We start from the raw sequence: 15,455 nt of genomic DNA on the forward strand, positions 1-15,455 counted from the left end.
ACCTAGATTTTGGTTACCTGGGATTCATTGTATTATTATTCTTACAGCTGTAGTCATTAGTTTTCTACAACCTGTGGTTTGTGTCCTATTCACCATAAAATGCTTTTGATTATTAAAATAAAGGGGGAGATATGAAGAGAGTTATCAGAAGAACAAAGGGACAACCCTGGTCATTTGGAGGGGCCACAGCAGGGAGCCCAGTGGAAACTACTACATCCTATAATTTTGGGGTCAGAATCCACCATATTATTATTAGACCATATTACCACCCAAACTTGTAGCAGAGTAAATAGATACAACCATGAAAGAAGGCAATTTGATCAGATCTATTCTAGTGCCCATACCTTCTGATTCAGGAAATATCCTTCTAGAAATCTACCCCATAGAAATACTCACATAGGGAAACAAACATCAATACAGAATATTCATCACAGCCTCATTTCTAAAACTCAAAGCTTAGAAACAACCTGAATGTTCAACAACAGGGAAAGAGTCCAATAAACTGTGAAGGTGCATCCAGGCCACGGAATACATTGGACATGTGTGTGTGGTTTAAACACAAGGCAAAAACGTGGTGCTAAGTGGAAAAAGGCAGAACAGAAGATCACATATTGTATGATTCCACTGACATAAAATGTCTAAAAAAGGCAAATCTACGGAGACAGAGAGCTGGGGTGTGGTAGGGTTGGGAAGAGGAGCCGGGAATGATTACAGATGGGCACCAGACCTCTTTTAGGGGTAATGGAAATATTCTACATCTGGATTATGGTAATAGTTGTACAACTCCATGAAACTGCTAAAAAGTCATGGTACGGTGTGCTTAAAGCAGGTGAATTTTATAGTCGGTAAATTGTAGTCAATAAAGCTGTTTTAAAAATCCTTATGGAGGGCACATATTGCATGGAACACTGGGTATGGTACATAAACAATGAATTCTGGTACAGTGAAAAAAATTTTAAAAATAAAAAAAAAATCCTTAAAATATAATGAGGTAGTGATACGACAGGACATGGAAAGATCTTGAAGAAATAATGCTGGATGAAAAAGGAAAGTAGAACAGTGGGTGTAGTCAATGGCTTATCCATGTGTGTAGAAACACATTATAAGTATGTTTATAAATGTTCAGAAAGACATCTGGAAGAAGATATACGAAGTTGCTGAAAGGAATTATAGTTAAAGAGAAGTGGAGGGTGGGCTGATACACACGATTAATGCCTACAGTTTTGCATTGTTTCAGTGAATTTGATTGGGGCAGGATTTTCTAAAAAGTGCAGGAACCCAGGCCTGACTGTCCATGCAGGGGGCAGGGCATGCCAGGCAGCGAGATACCGTTCTCCTTACAGACAAAGGGGCTAGGCTTTGTGAATTTGTTTCTAGGCTTTTATTCTTTCTCAGTGAACAATCTTTTTTTTTTTTTTTTTTAACTTCATTTCTGGTAAAGTTGCTTTTGCAAAATGTCACCTTAGTCTCAAATGAGTTAAGCACCGAGGGGCCAGACAAGAACTAGAGGGCACTAACGGCCATGAAGCCGTGTTTCTAAAAATACGCCATGTTTAGAACGGGCCCCTTGCTTCAAACATGGCTTTACGGACAACCCCTGAATGGGTCGGAACCCTGGCAGAACCAGATGGCTGACCGGAGCTGGGCCAGGAGAGAGCATTTCACCAGACTCGTGAGGGTTTAATAAAGAGTGGAAAGAATTTGGGGAAAGGAGTGTCCAGTGGTGCAGTAGCCCAAGATCAGAAAGAGCTAAGAGCTGTTGCTGCCACTAGGCCTGAGAGGTGAGGCAAGGGAGCCATTCTGGGAGCCCAGGGAGGAAGCTGTATGATAAGGGCTCCCTGCCAGGATCCAATCCCAGCAACTAGCAGGGACAGAGCTGGGGGAATAAATGCCCTTCTTGAAGCTTCTGCCCATCCATCTCCTGCAAGGGTTCCCATTGACTGGACTCAGAATCCAGAGGACAGGGGAATCCATTGAGATAGTCCGTATTGCTCAGGTTCCCAGGGCATAGAGCAGGATAAGATAGGTGGAGGGTGGACCTAGAGCACAGTTGGAAGATATCCAGCTCACCATCCCAGCTTAAGGTGAACGTAAGGGTGAGGGTCCCATTGCTGCTGAATCAGAGTACCTGAGAGTGGGTCCTGGGAATCTGGAGTCCCTGATGAGTCTGATCAAGACTCAAGTTTAAAACCCACTCACCCAGAAGAAATGCAGCCCTCTTCTGACCATTCCACCTGCCCAAAGTGGAACAGACATGGAGATGGGGAGGGGACGTGGGGAGGAACGGAGATCCGATCCCAACTCAAGGCCCCTCCCCCAGCAGCTTCAGAGACATTCACAAGTCACCTTCCCGGAGAAGACAGACATGCAACTGATTTCTCAACAGAGCCTTGCAAATTCTGATGTCAGACATGTTCCCCTGACCAAAAGCATCAGGGTCAGCTTCCTATCAAAGCTGGCTCTGTGCCAAACCAATTCAGAGATGGAGTCAAACTTCAAGGTCCATGAGGTGACCTGTCCCATGTTCTCAAATCCACTGTGGTAATAAGAACAGCTAGCATTTCTAGAGGACTTTCTTGAATGGCCAGCATTATGCTAAGGGATTGACTACACTAGACTGCATAGCTGCCTACGGCATTTTGGACAATTCTGCTGCCCCGTAAGTATATACTTGAGTTTAACTCAATGGCCAAAATGCAGAGCATGACTCCCAAAGAGCTTCTGAAAGGCTGAGTCTCAATGTCATAGTAGCTCCCAGGAATCAGGGTCAGGGTTGCACAAAAACTCTGTGTTTATGGGAAGACCCTGGTAACTCAGCTTAGGACATATACATATAAGAATGTTATTCACACCATACTCTATGCAAATGGCACCACTTAGGCCAAGTAGTGTCCAATCTGCCCATCTGCGAGTGGGGGTCCTGAACTGCCCTACCTAGATCTAGTCTGTTTGGGTGGAAGGGAGCTCAACATAGCCCCTTCTAGACCAAACTCTCCTTTTGACAGGTGAGTGACTCAAGACCAAGAGCAGGTGGATACTCGCCAAAGGTTTTGAACTGCAAGTGACAGAAGCAATGCTGGACTCTGGTCTCCAGGTCCCTCATCCTTTGCCATCTTCACTCTTATCAGGAAGACTCCTGCCAAGTTGTTGGGGAACCTAATTTCCATAGGACTGACAGCAAGATCCACGAGAACATGCCCCTGACCTTTTTCTTCTAGTACCTATAGGTAAAGATCCAAGGGGAAGGAAAACCCAAAACTAAAGACTTAAAAGGGAGTCCTAAACTTACTTCTTCATTTGTTTGCCTCCGTCATGAGAGGCAGGTAGACATTTGGAGCTGGTTTAGATGGTAGATTTAATTATTTCTGGATCTGGCCCCAGGGCCTATCACCTATAAGTAAGTAGGTTTAGCTTAGGTAGTAAGCCCTAGAACCACATCCTTACATGCACATCCCAACTCTAGTTAAACTTCTGTGCCTCCGTTTCCTCCTCTGTAAAATGGACTAGTTACAGAACCAGACTCATAAGGTAGTGTTAAGGATTAGATTAGTTAGTGAACACATATAAATCATGAAGCTCAGCAAATGAGCAAAGGGAGAAAACAAGAGATAGAGGGAGAAAACCAAGGAACAGATTCCTAATTCCAGAAAACAAACTGATGGTTACCAGAGGGGAGGGGCGTGGGGTGGATGAGTGAAACAGGTGGTGGGGGTTAAGGATTGCACCCATCATGATGAATGATGAATGGAATTGCAGAATCACTGTATCGTACACCAGAAACTAATACAGCACTGTATGTTAACTAACCGGAATTGAAATTTTAAAAATTTTTTAAAAGCACTTAGTTTAGTAATGGAGCGTGGTAAGTGCTCAGTAGATTTAGCTATTAAGTTTTCTTTAAATATTTAATTTTGCTTCAACTTCACAGATGTAGTAATTTGGGCTAAACTTTATGCACAGCCATACTGATATGAAGTTTAAATCCGCTCCCAGCTATGGTGTCAGTATAAAATGAACACAGCAACCATCAACTTGTCTGTCGTATAAAAATGGTGACATTTTGAAAATATGTCTTGCAACCCAATGTGTTCTACTTTTAGCCATTCATTTTCTTTATCTGCCAATAAGTGAGATTAGGCAGTTTTTATCTAAGCACTCAGAACCCCGTTAACTTTCAGAAGACTAGTCCTAAATCACACACCCTTCTGGGGGCTGACACTCACAGGGCTCTGATGAACAGTGGAGACCATGCCGCCATTGGAAGAAGCCAGTGTGGTGGGTTCCCTTTCTCCATCATATGCCTGAATCTTGCAAAAAAATATATATATATACTCACATGTGGTAGAGAGAGACTAATCAGCTGTTCTGTTCATTCATTTAAAATTGATCCATCAGTGTTTTAGACCTCACTCTTCCCTGACTCTAAAGAAAAAAAGGTAACTAGGCTCAGTGTCTACCTCCAAGACCTTATGGTCTAATGGAGAAATGCAGGAAACTAATTAACACAACACAAATTCAATAAGCATTCAAGTCAAGATGTGCAATGGTTTCATGGGAACAAGTGGAGGGACTCATAACTCAATGTAGGGAGGTTTTCAAAACTGTCTAGCCTATGAACTAACTTTTAAGCGATGAATATATTTAACAGTTGAAGATGAAGGGGGAAAAATCTCAGTGATGAGAGTTTAGAGACTCCTTTGAGGGTAGCATCCAAGCATCCCTTCTCCCAGCTATGTGTGTTCTACCAGAAGCTGCCTCCATGGCCAAAGCTGGGCCAACCACAGTTGCTTTTCTGGAAATGGAAGTCTGGGATATTACCTGGGATTTTCAACTGATTTGAAGTGATGTAAACTTGTACAGTAGCTGTGGTCAGAAAGAAATAGAGAAAGCTGATGTGGCTGAAAAGAGGAGTGAAACAGACCTGCTAAATGAAGTAGAGAGGAAAAATCAGTAGTCCCCAAAGAGAGAGAGCCCAGAAAAGAGCTACCTTTCTGTTCCTTGTTCTGGTCCCTCTTGGAATCTCCTGACCCTTGGGGTCCATCTGATGACCCTTGGATACTTCCACTAAATTCCTTTTAGGCTTCAGTCTCTTTAAAGCAGATTTCTATTACTTGCAAGCACAGAAATCTAGACTAAGACAGACATCATGATGTATTAGGGGAAATTTAAGGGAAACAGTCTGGCCAAAGCAAATGTCAAAAGAGATGTGGGATAAGATAAATAAGACCAGGCCATCAGGCAAAGCCAAACCTCAGGAGGCCTTGAATGCTATGCCAAAATGTTGGAACTTTGTCCCACAGGCAACAGGAGATCTGGAAAAGCTTTCAGCAGATGAATATGCAAAAGGATCATTCCCTGAGTGGTGTGTGAATGGACCATGAGGGCTAGAGATTCAGGCAGGAGTCTAGTCAGGAGGCTATAGCAGAAATGGTGAGAGTCTGAGCAAAGTAATGACAACGGGAGTGGAGTTTGAAAGTTCTTTAAGAGCAAGACAACAGGGCTTAGCTAGCCATTGGGGATAGTGATGGGGCAGCGAGAAAGAAGGAGTGGGTCAAAGAGATTTCTTCCACCCACAGCTTGGACAAACAACTTGAAGAAAGCAGGTTTTGGAGAGAAGATATTGGCTTTCATTTTGGATTTATGGTGACATCAAAGTAGATGCACTTTGGAAAATTTAGCTCAGGAAGCCCAGGAGAAATGGCTAGCTTAGAGACACATTTTTGAAGATCATTTTCACAGAGGTGGCAGATCATTAAAGCCACAGGGGTAGATAACATCACCCAGAGGAAGCTGGTAATAGAGAAAAGGCAGGAAAAGGGGGACAATGGAATCTGGAAGAACACCAGCATTTAAGAGTCTGGGAGAGGAAGAGGAGCCCTCGAAAGAGACTGAAAAGAAGACAAATATACAAGAGGAAATCAGGAGCCTAGGGAAAATAAAGTTTTAAGAAGGAGGAAGTGAGGCATATGGAGAAATAGCTCTCCTATTCTACTGGTAGGACTGAAAATCTGACCACCATTTTCTTCTTGAGCTTTCTTTGCCTACAACCTGTATATGGACACCCAATAAGCAAGCTGTGATCTGGCACCTCAAGGAAACTCACTGGGACCCTCTTCCCATCTGTCCCTTTGAGGATCCTTGGTTTTTTTATCAAGCTGGCCTTCATCCGTCTGCCAGTTCCAGCCTGGCCACCCAAAAGAATAGGGCCAACTTCCCTGAGTGAGTGTGTTGCTTAGGCTAACAAAATCTCCCAGTGTTTTTCCTTTTCTCTTCCAGCCCCATCTCCCTAACACTTAGGTGAGAATCCATGGGCCAGAGTCCATAGTCTTAACCACAGTGCCTACTCCCATTGTTCCCAGTTCTGACTCATTACCCTTTGCAGGCCCATGGACTTTTAGTCTTGTCCCATAAAATGAGTTAATTTCTTAAAAGACCTTTGACCTCTCATTCCTTTCAGGTGTGCCCAGACTTACATGAACCCCCAGAGTGGCCCAGTTCAGGTTCCACTGAGACTCTGCTAAATGTCCCTTGTCTCCCTTCATGGACTTGTAGTGTCCCTTGAGCCATGAGACTCAGATCCCAGCTGCAAAGTGAAGCAGAGAAATAGAACCATAGCTGGCAGGGATGTGGAGGGGTTTCAAGGGAGGGTTATTATAAGAAAGGAGCTTGTATGCTAATGGGAATGATTCGGAAGAAGAGAAAAAAATAGTTGTTGTAGAAACGTGAAGCTGGACCACTGATTCTCTTTCCAAGTCCTGTCCTTTCATCTCAGAGCTGCCCAATGCCTACAAAAGTGGTTTATCCCAACTTTCCTATTAGTCCCTTGCCCATGTGACATCATGCGGGAAGCACTGCCATGAAAGTTAGAAGGTCTGGGGATATTTGCCAGTTTTTCTGCTGAGTCATCCTCCCAAGACTCTCTACTATGGTAACACTGTCTGTCATATGTCAAGGCCCTGGTCTGTTCCAAGAGTCTGGCATATATAACCTTGAAGCTTGATAAGCATCTAATGTTACCATCCCTTCAAGGAGACAGAGAAGTTAAGTTCAGAGAAGTTAAGTTACATGCTCAAGATCGTAGAAGTCATGATGGACAAAGACCCAGCCGGACTCAGATCCCCAGCATGGTTCTCGCTCTACCGCAGGGTTTCTCTACTACCATGAGCTGTTGAGAGCTCAGACTCTGAAAGCCTTAGTCCTTGATTTAATCTCCAGTTTTGCCACAACTGCCGCTCTGTTGCCTTGAGCAAGGTATTTAATCCCCTTGGCTCTTATTTCCCTCATCTGAAAAATGGGCATAATAGTAATTCCTACCACAAAGTCTCAGCGAGCATTAAATGAAATCATGAATGTAAGAAGTGTCTTTCACAGTGTCTGTCACAGATTAGGTTTTCAATTAGCAGACACGTCTGTTAGTGACAGATTAAGCTGACATGTCAAATGGCGGTGTGCAAGCTTCTCATGACCTTGAGAAGTCAATCTCTGTACTTCATGGCTCAGAAAGGGAGAGTCTTCTGTGTGAGGGAATGATTCCAATCATTCTTGTTCTAGGCTTAGTGACTGAAAGAAAACTCTTTCCCTCACCCAGGGGTATTTGTCCTTTTTCCAGAGAGCCTGCCTACCCCAGATAATGAATTGCCAACAGATGACAAAAGAAGGTATTGGAAGGGAAGGAGGAAGAAAGGAGGAAGGAGGGGAGAGCAGGAGAAAGAAGGGAGGACTCTGTGGAACCCCTCACGTTAGGCCTGGTCAGCAGCTTCCTGGAAAGCACAAAGAAGTGGCCTTCTGTGATATACCTAATCACTAATGATCATGATCTGAGCAAAGATAAAAAAAATTTTATCAAGTCATAGAACTCTACATCTGCACAAATAACGGATGCATCTGTATATCTCAGTAGACTCTTAGATTTAGATCACCTCCTGGAACTGGAAGGGAGCTTACCTAATCAGACCTCATTTCAATAAAGAGGAAACTGAGTTTCAGAAGGTTTTAGTGAATATTCAAAGTCACACAGCTGCTAAGTGTTTCTTTTCTTTTCTTTTCTTTCTCTTTTATTTAATTAGAAACATCCCCCCCATATCTTCAGATTGAACTTGTGGTACGTTAGGACATCCAGATAGACCTCTCTGCTCTGGCCACCATGACACTATAGGAAATTTCATGAACCCTTCACACATTCTCCTTTCATTCATAAGTTTCCTTTGTCCACTCAGTTTCATGTGTACTGTGCATGTCCTCACCTCAAGGATCAAACACAAAGCTGGGTGCATAGTAAGCATTTGATATGTAGTTAACTGGTTATTGGATTCTTACTCATTAATGTATGTTTTCTAAAACCCGTTGGCCAATGTGCACAGGGGATAGCACATGCTAAGTAGCATCAGGGTCCCAGCCAAGAGGAGTGTACAGGACACTGACCAAGTGGGGAACGCAGCCCCGCATGCTTGTTCTCCCTCCACCCCTCCACCCTCCACACTTTCAGAGCTGGACCGCAGCCAGCTATTTCAGGAAGACAGCCTTGTTTACAACATGGGAAACAAGAGAGGTACGGATGTGGCCTCATCTTTCTGTTGGGCAATACAACTTCTTCCCATGTCGGAAGTGACTGGATTTCTTCAGAAGCACCTTCCTACTTACCTTCTCTATCTTATTTCTCCCACCCACCCCCCCAATCTGAACCTGGCTAAAAGAAGAGGGTGATAATTCTGGGATAATGTGATATCGTTCACCTCCAACACATGCATACACATTCACACTGTGAGTTAACTAGAAATCTGATCAGTGTGTTTTCCAGGTTTACATTTAAGGTGTATTGGCTATGGTGAGTGCTGTGAAGTGTGTAAGACTGACAATTCACAGACGTGTACCCCTGGGGCTAATAATACATTATTTGTTTAAAAAATAATAAAATTTTTTTTATTTTATTTTTTTTTTTTTAAGATTTTATTTATTTATTTGACAGACAGAGATCACAAGTAAGCAGAGAGGCAGGCAGAGAGAGAGGGAAGCAGACTCCCTGCCGAGCAGAGAGCCCGATGTGGGACTCGATCCCAGGACCCTGAGATCATGACCTGAGCCGAAGGCAGCAGCTTAATCCACTGAGCCACCCAGGCGCCCAATAAAAATTTTTTTTAAAAAAAGAAAACTTAATGAAAAAAATAGATGTAATGGGAAAAAGTTTTAGCAATGCTTATCTTAATGGAAAGGAAATAAAGAATAGGAAGGGAAACTTTGTTTTTATTTTGTGTGTTATTTGAATTTTTACTGATACCCTATCATCATGATGGTGGACTGAGGGGCATGAAAAAACAGCACTCACACACACTCACACACACAGACACACACACACACATTCTACATAGAAATATGGTAATTTACAAGTATTTTTAAGTTTTTAAATAAATGCCTGAGATCAAAAGCAAAAGGTGAGAGAGAGGGAAATCTAAGGGCCAGATGGGAAAGGAACTTAGAAATGTTTGGACTTCTCAGGAACCAGTTAAATCCAGAGGAACCCAGAAGGATGCTAGAACTGATTATGTACCTCAAGGATGGGAATGGTAAAGCAACAGGTCTACAGACCCCACACATAGCAGGGAACTAGAACAGGTTTCCCAGCGAAAGGCTAAGAACCAGGAAAAGAGTTGGCCCACCCTTATCTCAAGATAGAACACCAGGTAGTTCTGAGTCCTGACTCAAAGGTGACCTGCCTGCCCTAGGCCATAGGGGAAAGGGAGCCACCTGGGAGACAGTCCCAAATCCCAAGCCTGAGTAGCAAATGGTGAGGACACAAACCTGCCCTTTAAAATGGTATGGAAACCCAAGACCAAGAAACAATAACAATAACAAAAAGTGCTCTGAACTATGAGACCCAATAGAGCTCCAGCAAGGAGAGCCATGACACTGTCCCTGTGTAGACTTCTTCATAACCTAAAATATATGCAAGACTCCCATGTAGAAAAAAAAATTTTTTTCTTCAACAGATGAGTTCACAATCAAAGAACTCCAAAGAATTACAAAGAACTAATACTACTACAAACAATAGTCCTCCAACATAACAAATGGGAGAATTTACACCTGAGGAACTGAATATAACAGAATGATACAACTGTGCCCTTAAAATAAGTATATATATATATATATATATATATATATATATATATATATATATATTTTTTTTTTTTTTTTTTTTTTTTTTTTTTTTAAGGGGCACCTGGGTGGCTCAGTGGGTTAAGCCTCTGCCTTCGGCTCAGGTCATGATCTCAGGGTCCTGGGATAGAGCCCCACATCCATCAGGCTCTCTGCTCAGCAGGGAGCCTGCTTCCCCCCCCAACCCCACCCTCTGCCTACTTGTGATCTCTCTCTCTGTGTCAAATAAATAAGTAAAATTTTTTAAGAAGTATATATATATTTAAATCCAGGGGAATTTTATCTAAAAAAAAAAAATGGAAGATTGAAAGAATGTTTTTATCTCTGCTCCCCCTCAAAAATCCACTAAAATGACACTAAAAAGTTTTTTTAAGATTTTATTTATTTATTTATTTAATATAGAGAGAGAGAGAGAGAACAAGAGAGAACAGGCACTAGACGGGGGGATGGCACAGGGAGAGCAGGGCTCCAGGGCTTAAGCCCAGGACTCTGGGATCATGCATGATCTTAGGAAGTCACTTAACCAGCTGAGCCACCCAGGCACCCCAACACTAAAAGGATTTTTAAGGCATCACCCACAATGTACAAGAGCAGAGAAAATGTAAGAGTTTTTTTTAATAGAAATCAGAAAGTAGATGTTATTGGATCAGGAGAAAAGACATAGAGACAATGAAGCAAGCCAAAGAAATCGTCACAAAAACCATAATATCCTCAGAAATATAAGAGGAAGTATTGCAACCATGAGGTAAGAAAGGGATGTTATAACAGAGAACCTTGGGGAACAGAAAAAAAGCCTACTGGAAATTCAAAATATGATATAAAAAATGTTACATTCCAATTAACAGGTTGGACAATAAAGTTAAGAGTAACTTCATGTGAAGTGGAAAGATGAAGATACTGAAAAACAGACAAAGAGTGATAACAAAAATTGAGTTAGAGAATCAGCCTTGGGAAGTTCAACACCCAAGTAAATGGAATCCTAGAAAGAAGAAAATAGAGAAAATGAAGGGTAGAAAATTATCAAATAAATAATACCAGAAAATTTCACAGAACCTGAGTTTCCAGATTAAAAGGATTCACCAGCAAAATGAATGAGAAAAGAGCCCCCACCAAGGCACATCATTGTGCATTTCTAAAACTAAGAGGATAAAGAGAATATCCTAAAAGTTTATCTTTTTTAAGTAATCTCCACACCCAGCATGGGGTTAGAACTCACAACCTTGAGAGCAGGAGTCACATACTCTACCGACTGAGCCAGCTAGGAGCCCCCTAAAAGTTTCTAGGAGTCAGTCTCATAGAACAGATCAAGAATTAGAATAGCATCAACAGTCTCAAAGCAACCCTAGAAGCTAGAAGAAATTAAGAGACAGAAAAATTCTGAAGGAAAATTAATTCCAACCTAGAATTCAATACTCAGCCAAAATACCAATCAAGTGTAAGAGTAGAATAAAAGCTTTTGGGGGCAGCACCTGGGTGGCTCAGTCAGTTAACCATATGCCTTTGGCTCAGGTCATGATCTCAGGGTCCTGGGGTCGAGTCCCACGACCGACTCCCTGCTCAGCAAGGAGTCTGCTTCTCCCTCTCCCTCTGCCCCCCCACTCCAGTTTGTTCTCACTCCTCCTCCCTCTCTCTCTACCCCAAATAAATAAATAGATAGATGAAATCTTTTTCTTTTTAAAGCTTTTTTTGAAATTCAAGGTCTCCAAAGTTACTTCCCATATATCCTTCCTTACCAAAGTCTAGTAATCTAGTAAAATAAAGGATAAACCAAAATATTACTTTTTATTGATGACGTTTATATAGTACCTATTGTATGCTAGGCATTCTTCTAAATGTCATAGGTGTGTATGTGTGCTTATTTAATTTAATCTCCATAGGAAATAGCTGAACATTGTTATTATCCACATTTTATAAAGTGGTAAAGGGAAGCTCAGTAATCTGCCTTTGGGCACAAAGCCTGTAAGCACTTAAAGAAAGAGGAAGATTTTAACACCCATTCACAGGAGGAACCTCGTCAGCCTGATAAAGGTTAGCCATAAGGTTAACCTCAGGACTTAATAAAGACCGAATGCTTACTCCAAAGACTGGAAACGGGACAAGGATGTTCACTTTCACAACTTCTTTTCAGTATTGTACTAGAGGTACCTGGAGGTACTGGAGATACTAGAGGCCAACGAATTAAGGCAGTAAATAAATAAATAAATAAATAAATAAAAGACATTTTAAAAAGTAAGAAACACAACTGTCTTTATTCTCAGATGACATGATTATCTACGTATAAAACCCAAAAGGATCTTTAGAAATAAAACCACTAGAACTAATAAGAGAATTTCCTGAGCTCCTGGAATACAAGATCAATACATAGAACTCAATTATACTTCTATACACTGGCAAAAAACAAAACAAACAAACAAACAAACAACAACAAAAAACACAACCAAACCTGAAAAAAAAAACTTTAAATACTATTTATAATAACATCCAAATAACTACAAAATACTTAGGGATAAATTTAACAAACATGTACAAGATCTGTGTACTGAAAACTACAAAACATTGCCTAGATAAATTAGAGATGAGAAAAAGTGGATAAAGATACCATGCTAGGGATTGGAAAACTCGATATTGTTCAGATATCAGCTTTCTCCAAATCGATCTGCAGATTCAACATAAACCAAATTAAAATCCAAGTAGGGTAATATAGAAATTGGCTATCAGATTCTAAAATTAATCTGGTAATGTAGTTAAAGCAATTTAGAAAAAAAAAAAAAAGCATAGGTCTGAAGAGTAACCTGTCCGGGTTGAAAACAGGACTATGAAGGCTCCAGAGAGAGGTGCCCAAGAAAGAAAAAAAATACATATAGATTATCTGATGAATGTGAAGGTATTGAGGGAGACATTTGAGAATGATGTAATAAAAAGTAATGATGAAAATCCTATTGTTAATTCCAGGGAAGACAGAACTTGTACAAAGAGAGGAAATGCAAACTTTGTATCCAACTGTGAATTATTTCTTATATAGTCATTATAACAAAAACATTGAATGTTGATTTAACCAGAAAACATAGTTATCTGTCCTGGGAGAATGGGAGGGGCAGTATTTGCTTGGACAGGAGTAATTGCCCGAGAGAGTTTGAAAAAGTGTTAAATCCTCAGAAGCTAAAGGAGAAAGTCAATAAATGATATCTAAAACTGGAAGAAAAAAATCAAAGCCAGCTGAATAAGCATATTTAGAAATATGTACACCACTATTAAATGAAACAACTATCAGAGTTGAAAGTTGTTTCCTTCTCTGCAGGGAGTGTGGCAAGAGGGTTGCTGCTGATGTTCACTATAAGCTTAATAAAACTATTTCACTTTTTTAAACAATGTACATAAAATATTTTGATTAAAAAACTAATTTAAGAAAGTCTGAAAAAATTCTGTTTCTTTTATACATTTTTAATTCTTAAGTTCATGTTTACTCTCAAGGCTGGAAAAAGGATCTTGAGTTTAAAAACAGAGTCCCAGGATACATAAAAGCAACTGTGGTGAGAACATAACCATTAGCCACGTGTGGCTTTCTAGAAGGACCAAACCCAGAGATCTATGGCCACTCCATCTTCCGCGTGGAAACAGCAAAGTCTGTCATCCATCATGATTTTTCAGTTAGTGGTCATCTCAGAGAAGACACATCTCAGGAAAGACCCTTAGACCAAAGAGGAGGTGGTCATTTCATTTCCTCTGAAATTCCCTAGTTCAAATGCAAGTTGCAGGGAAAGAGGCCACCTTAAACCCCTATGGAATAAAACCTGGACTCTCAGTTAATCTTTTTTGCTGGACTGGGCAAAGGATGGTGAGGGGCCACGGTTTGTCAGACAGATAACTAGTGTAGGAGAAAATAGTATATTTCAACATAATTACATGGAGTCTGGAAAATGTTAACCTAGCCTACAAAAAAATTTTCTTTTTTTAAAAACATTATATAATTTATTATTTTAAGCTTGTTCACTCATTCATTCATTTCTAGTATTCTCTACCCCCAAGGTGGGGCTCAAACTCACCACCCTGAGATCAAAAGTCACATACTCTTTCCAGCAAGCTAGCCAGGTGCCCCCAAATCAAATTTTCAAAACTTATGAACAGCAAGCACCAAACAGAACATACATTCACATCCCAATCCTTGTCCCCGACTCTATCATTGAGGTTCCCCACATCCTTAACCTAGTCCTATCCCTGGCTCACTACCATCTCTGACACCCCAGTTCCCTGTCAAGATGCATCCCATCCCTGATCCCAACCTCACCCTGGACACCGATCCCCTCTCTGAGATGAACCATCTCCTTGACCTTGCCCTATCTAGTAGTTGAAACACTTGCTTTTGATATTTCAGGACTCCCTGTTATTTCAGCACCCACATCCCGACATTGTTACAGATCTGAAACCCAATCATTTATGTATTGAGCTCTACTGGAGAATTACACATTGCACTGAAACTCTAATGGAACAATGTTGCCTTTGTTCAAAGAGAGTTCTGACTACAGTTGACCCTTAAACAACAGAGAGTTAGGGACATGGACCCCACCACACCATCAAAAATCTGTATGTATACTCTTGACTCCCCAAAAACTTAAGTGTTAACAGCTTCCTGTTGACCAGAATCCTTACCAATAACATACATAGATGAACACATATTTTGTATGTTCTATATACTATATTCTTACAATAGAGTGACCTGGAGAAAATCATGAAGGGGCACTTGACTCACTCAGTCAGTGGGCCATGCCATGGGTCTTGGGGTAGGGAGTGCAAGCCCCATGTTGGAGGAGTAGATTGCCTTTAAAGTTTTTAAAAATCAGGATGAAAATAGGTTTATACTACTGTATTTATTTTAAAAATCCACATTATCAGTGGACCCACACAATTCGTTTGAGAATCAACTATATATCCCTCCCTGTTTAAAACAATTCCAAGTTATTTTATTGGTGTTCGATTCTCATTTCCCAGGTTACTAGTGAGGCCAAGCATCTTTTCAGATGTATTTGAGTCATTTGTGTTTCCCCAGACCCAATATGGATCCATATTCACTTACTGAAGCCCCTGACAGAGTCATCTTTGGGACAGCAGAAGGTGGAGGAAGATGGGCATTTAAGCTCACAGTTGAGAGGTGGAAGGAAATTAGGGGAAGGAGGAAAAGAAAGGAAGATTCCAAGACCCATTTGCCAGCCTTCCTCCCTGGACTTCTGCATTCTTCCAGCTTCTTTCCTGAATCAGATCTACCTCTTAGGGCTTGAGCCCTAACTCCTTTCTCATCAAACCACTTGGAG

Source organism: Mustela erminea, chromosome 8, assembly GCF_009829155.1.
Source record: "Mustela erminea isolate mMusErm1 chromosome 8, mMusErm1.Pri, whole genome shotgun sequence".
In the NCBI taxonomy this organism is placed as follows: domain Eukaryota; kingdom Metazoa; phylum Chordata; class Mammalia; order Carnivora; family Mustelidae; genus Mustela; species Mustela erminea.